The 5,950-nt window shown below is 36.0% G+C and overlaps 1 long non-coding RNA gene across 1 annotated transcript in view; it reads left to right on the top strand.

Annotated features, from left to right (window-relative positions):
- The window catches only part of LOC104912173, a 10,739-nt gene extending 5,064 nt beyond the window's left edge, over positions 1-5,675 (top strand). Inside the window, exon 3 of the long non-coding RNA XR_794444.3 lies at positions 4,926-5,675. This is a non-coding gene — a long non-coding RNA (uncharacterized LOC104912173). The remainder of the gene's footprint in view (positions 1-4,925) is intronic.
- The last annotated feature ends 275 nt before the right edge of the window (positions 5,676-5,950 follow it).

The raw sequence follows: 5,950 nt of genomic DNA, 5'->3' as shown, positions 1-5,950 counted from the left end.
CCTCCCTGGGCAGCCTGTTCCCGTGCTCCGTCACCTCACCGTGAAGAAGTTCTTACGCACATTCGTGCGAAACTTCCTATGCTGCAGCTTATGTCCGTTTCCCCTCGTCCTGTCTCCACGTACCACTGAAAGAGACTGGCCTCACCGCTATGGCCGCCACACCTCAGATATTTATAAACCTGGATCAGGTCCCCTCTCAGTCGTCTTTTCTCAAGGCTAAACAGACCCAGTTCACTTAGCCTTTCTTCATAGGGGAGATGCTCCAGGCCCTTCACCATCTTTGTGGCCCTCCGCTGGACTCTTTCCAAGAGATCCCTGTCTTTTTTGTACTGGGGGGCCCAGAACTGGACACAGTACTCCAGATGAGGCCTTACCAGGGCAGAGTAGAGGGGGAGGATCACCTCCCTCTACCTGCTGGACACGCTCTTCTTAATGCACCCCAGAATGCCATTGGCCTTTCTGGCCATGAGGGCACACTGCTGGCTCATGGCCAACCTGTCATCCACCAGGACACCCAGGTCCCTCTCTGCAGAGCACATTACTGCTAGCTTTTTTGTGCAGAAAATAAGACCTCCACATTGCACTTCTGAAACTTTAATTAAACTCTATGTGCCTAGGAAAAGAATATTTCTACTATAAATGTTTTGCGGGTGAGCAATATTAAAGTATTTAGTGATTTTTATAGGATGTTTGCATTTTAATCTCTCTTCAGAGAGAATGCAACTGAGCATCCTAATACATTTGAAACCCACATTTCAACACCATGGCCATGACAAGCATGTTATCTAGTTCAGGCATTCCTATAAACAGAGTGATGATGTGTAAAACTAGAACAATAGGTGGTCAAATCTGGCTGTACACAGAGTAAAAAAATTAGGATGGAAGGTAACAAATAACATTAAGTTGCTATTTTTATCCTTTTAGTCTTAGCATCATCTTTTTGGAGATAAGGTGTAAGCTTGGTGGTTGTCAGTCCTGGAAAACGGTTACATCATGTATCATTCAATAACATCAGCCCTTTGATAAGGTGATTTCCACAATAGCAGAATTTCCAACTGTTGCCGAACCTGTGACTATTTCTAGAAATACAACCGCACCTTTCAGAGCAATTTTCCATCACAGACTCTCTAAGGGAAGGAAGATGTTCAGCCATTACACTTCTTTAATTCTGCTGTGCATCTGCAATGACTCAAACCCTAAAGCAGAACGTGATGTTCACTCCCTGCTTTTCTACCTACTTAGCACCTTCTGAGTGACACTGCCTCCTCTGTTTGACTAAGTAAATAAAAGGAAAGGGCATATTTCTTCAGATTCTGAAGGTGCTATATGAATATGTATAATTCTATATAGGTTATGTGGACCATTTATTGACCTGTCAGTTAAGCTGGAAGAGACAAAATTTTTCCCTCAGTTCAGAAGAACGCTATGCAGTTGTAAATGTTGAGGCAGATTATTAGGAAGATTTGCAAGAATAACTACTTAAAATGGTCACATTCATTTTAAAGAAAAGAAATATAATTGGTATTTGCATAGAAGAAAATGGACGAATTTAAATTTCAGTTGATTATAATTATTGTCATCATAATCATCATCATTATCTTTGTATGTCTAAATGACTAATTCAAAGAAGAATTTTAACACATTTCACATGTCAGTGCAATTCTTCTCTGTTTTGTGCTTTAGTGCTTATGGTTTTTCATTTGCTTTTTTCAATCTGAACTTTTCATGGAAGCTATTGTAATCTTTTTAAAAGGTGGAAAGATGTTTCAAAAGATGTCAAATTATGAAGTATTGCATACATTCATGCATATTTAGAGAAAAACTGGTACACAGATACTGAGCAATGGCACATGGAATTTCTCTTAAAACATTCTGAACAATAACGTTCTACCTGAGTCTGGACTGCTTAACCAGATACAGGATTTTAAATAGTTATACTTATTTGCAACTCAGGAGTTGATAGGCCTACAGATTACTGGCCTTAATTTAGAAGTTTGCTTTATACATCCAAGACTGCCTTCTACAAAGGTATTAAACATTTTTGCTGAAGAAGAACCAGAAGCTACAACATTCTGGACTTTATCAACCACAGATGGTATTCAGTAATCTAAATGGAAGTATTTATAATGCTGTTAATTTGCATTCTAAATGAAATGTTTCTAACCTTCTCATGCTTGTGTTTTAGTGACCAAAGGGTAAAACTGGCATTTACCAACACAATTAGTCCAGACAAGGTCCGTTGACTTCTACTCAAAACTTCAATTTGATTTAGTAAGAACTGGCAACATTGATTGATGCTACCAGAAGAAATGTAGTGCTTTTAAAGATAGCAAACTAAAATTTGGTACAAAGCAGAATACACACTGATCCAATTTCCATCAACAAAAGTTCTATTAATTATGGAGAGGAAAGCTAAGAAGTATCAGTGGAAAAAATACATTTAAATTCCTTGAAACAGAAGTAGGCCCAATTTTTGAATACCTATGTTATCTATGCTGTGAAGTAATTTAATTGTTTGTCACTTCATTAATGTTTTAGACAAAAATATTGAAATATCTATGGAATTTTTAAACACGGTAACTTATTAATGTTTCTTCTCATGCTAGTAAAAGATATGTAGTCTCAAGTGATGTAAATCAATTATTTCTGTATGTGTGAAATGCTGTAACAAGATCAATGAGACCTGAACACAAGGAGGCATCTTAGGATAACAGCTGCAGATGCATGCACTCTCTGGGAAGAAAACAAATGAATATACACTGCTCATCTCTGTGTTTTGCCCTCCCCCATAAAAAATCCCTGTCATTATCCTTCGCAGTAGTTAAGTGCATAAAAAAAAACAAATAAAGGCAGGTAGCAGTCCATATATCAGTACAGGCAAAGTACAATAAATGATCACTCTTAGAGCAAAGATAAAATGGATGCTTTGCATTCACTTTTGAAATTTGTTTTTGATGGGACTTAATGGTCAGAGTATACTTAGAACCACTGCTGTATATTTAATGGCTGAATAGAAAACTGCAACTACGTATCTTTACTAAGATGAGCTCAAGATAATTACCTTCACATTATTAATAATTCTGCCAATTGGATTTCCACAAAGTAGATTCAATAAAACACTAAAAATATTTATTCAATAAATCAATTACACTTTTGGTTGAGTCTGGCTAACCATAAGTTATTTTCTCATTGATAAAATTATGTTTATGAAAACCTAATTTCATGGAAATAGTTCTTAAGGTTTTTATTGGAAAATGCTTTGCTGTTAAGCAGAAGAGAATTAATGAAAAATCCACATGAGCCTTATTTGTTTAAATAAACACCAAAAAACCTCTGTACTGTTGCTTAAGAAAAATCCAATGTCCGTGTTTAATAATGCCAAAAAATGTAAAGAAAAATCAAATACCTTCTTATCCCACTAGATGGTGGTGCCTTCAGATTAGGGTTGAGATCCTTTAAAAGACTGCAGGAAAATTGCTTTCTTTAGCTGACCTGTGAGCATAGAGAATGAGAAAAGAGGTTAATCTTGTTCTTCTGGGGACATTAACCAGCATTCAGGTGTAATGGCTTACTAAAAATACTCAAGTACATATGATTGTGTTCATAGTTTGTTACAAAGTGTGTTTTAACTTCAGTATACATCTAATGGCATTAATTTTTCTTCCTGAAGAAAATACTAACAATATTGAATTTTAATGATGATTGTATCTCATGTAATACAGCTTTATTACACTAAAGCTCCTGGCTTTGCCATTTTATTGTCTTCTATCCTCAACAAGAATCAAAACCCAGACTGAAGTAGCAAGTCGTTAACAACAACTGTATCTTTTATTTATTTCAGTTGAATGATTTTAAAGTACTAATCCCATTTTTCCACAACAAACATACTGCTCGCTTTCATGGAGAGCAGCATTTACACATAGACAAGAAGTAAATACCTAAGCAAAAAGGGCACATCTCTTCAGTTATAAAAGGTAACATTTTAATGAATAGAAAGAGTAAATAGGACTTTGCTTGAGCAAGCATCTTTGTGCTTTAATTTTCTCAAGTTCCTACAGTAAACGGTCAAATCCTTCATGTGTCAAGTATAGCTTGAACTGCTGAGTTCAGTGCAGACTCTGTGACCTGGAGCAGTTGCCTCGAAAACTGTGTCTATTGAGGATTGTCTCAAGAGCAGACAATCAACTACACAACTACTGTTGAGCAAGTCTACAGGCTCACACACTGCTGGAACTCTGTGTTAGAGCATTCAGAGTACTAAATGTATAAACACTGTGAGCTAGCCTGACGTAAGTCATGTCCAGAAAGGCAGACCATAGCAAGACTAGAGCTTACTGTATACACAGCAACTCTTGGACAAATTCCTGTATGATGTATGCTCTAGACTCCCAAACGTGTAAAGGTCCTACTAGGTCAGATCAAAAGGTAGTCAGTGATTTCTAATTAGACACTCCAGCTGAAAGCAGTTTGTGAGACTTGCACTGAAAAAAAATAATTTTGAATTGTTTTAATTACCCTTAAATATTATTATGTACATTAATAGTGTGAAAAATTAGTAGTGGTTTTATGGATGAAGAACAAAGGGCAAGACAAGCCCTAGCATTAGGCTTTCTAACTGTTCTCTTCAAAGATGATGCTATGGTACAGAAACATTGAGAATGTCCATAAAGTGTTTTGGAAAAGACAGAGTTAATTAAGAATCCCAGACTTATGTTGTAGTCTCAGTGTATTTTACTTCACATCACCCTGCTTGCAGATGATTAACCAACTGAGGATAGTTTTTCTGAATCACACTCTGACACTGTGTGATTCATATCTATCTTCCACATGTACCTTTCCATTTACTCTATTTCTCATATTTCAGTCTTTCATTTTTCAATTCTTGTGTTTGCAACATCCGTCCAGTTTTTCTCTTTCCTTTGCAGGTGATGTACATCAGTGTGAGTAGCAAAGTGCCAAGAAATGCCAAATTAATACGATTTCCAAGCAAAGATGCAGACCTAAAAGGCCAAATAAGAACGTCACTGCCAAAACACAGAAGAGTGAGGCAGAAAAACAGATACAGAAATGAATGCAAATGTGTGATTATTCTGTAAAGTGTTAATTACTGGACGTTAGAATCTTCCCTGCCCTTTTTAGGGAGAGAAAACCCACTCTTACTTCCTATAACAAGATGGGCAGGATTTTTTAAAAGCCTGAATAAAGAAAATTCACCCCACTCATTGTTACTGTCTACCATTAGAGGGTTGAAATGCAGCATTTGCCAGAAGTGCATGTTCCTTTATTCAATCTCTTTCAGTCTACCAGTATAACTGCCAATCACAGGAAATACCTCTAATAACTCTTCCTTTTACTTAATAAGGAATATCACATCTTTTAAACATTAGAAACAGATGTCACTGCATTACTTCACTGCTGATGTATGTAATAGAAATGACACACTAATTAATTTAATGCAGTATAAATGTACTGATTATTTATCATGGCTGACAATAAAATTATGAAAACATTCAATTACAATCAGTGGTAATTCATTATTTATTGATTTTGCATTATGCACACATTAATACAATACATTTGATTAAAGAAGGGAAAGGATCATTCTTCTATTGATACTTAGACATTTAGATTCATCCATTTTATTTAAAATCCTTGATGTTTAGATGGGAAGTTTTAATCCACACTTCTAACAACTGACATTTCAAGAAAGTTTTGAAGTAAATTGAACACAAGTACCAAGTGCTGGAGCATTTAGAAAAAGTTGGGTAATAAGAAGATAGACGATTTTCAAACTCTTCATTTTCTCACATCAGTGGCCTACATTTGTTAACATGATCCTGGTTACACTTTCCCTTGAAAACCAAAGCATTAACGCTAATCTTCAAAAACAAACAACAAAAAAAGACCCAACTTTTATCTTCCTTTTAAGGCTGTACTCAGAACTAGCTGT

The sequence above is a fragment of the Meleagris gallopavo genome, chromosome 9 (genome assembly GCF_000146605.3).
Source record: "Meleagris gallopavo isolate NT-WF06-2002-E0010 breed Aviagen turkey brand Nicholas breeding stock chromosome 9, Turkey_5.1, whole genome shotgun sequence".
NCBI classification, from domain to species: domain Eukaryota; kingdom Metazoa; phylum Chordata; class Aves; order Galliformes; family Phasianidae; genus Meleagris; species Meleagris gallopavo.
The sequence above is the reverse complement of the archived record's forward strand: the minus strand, read 5'-3'. Positions and strand labels throughout refer to the sequence as shown.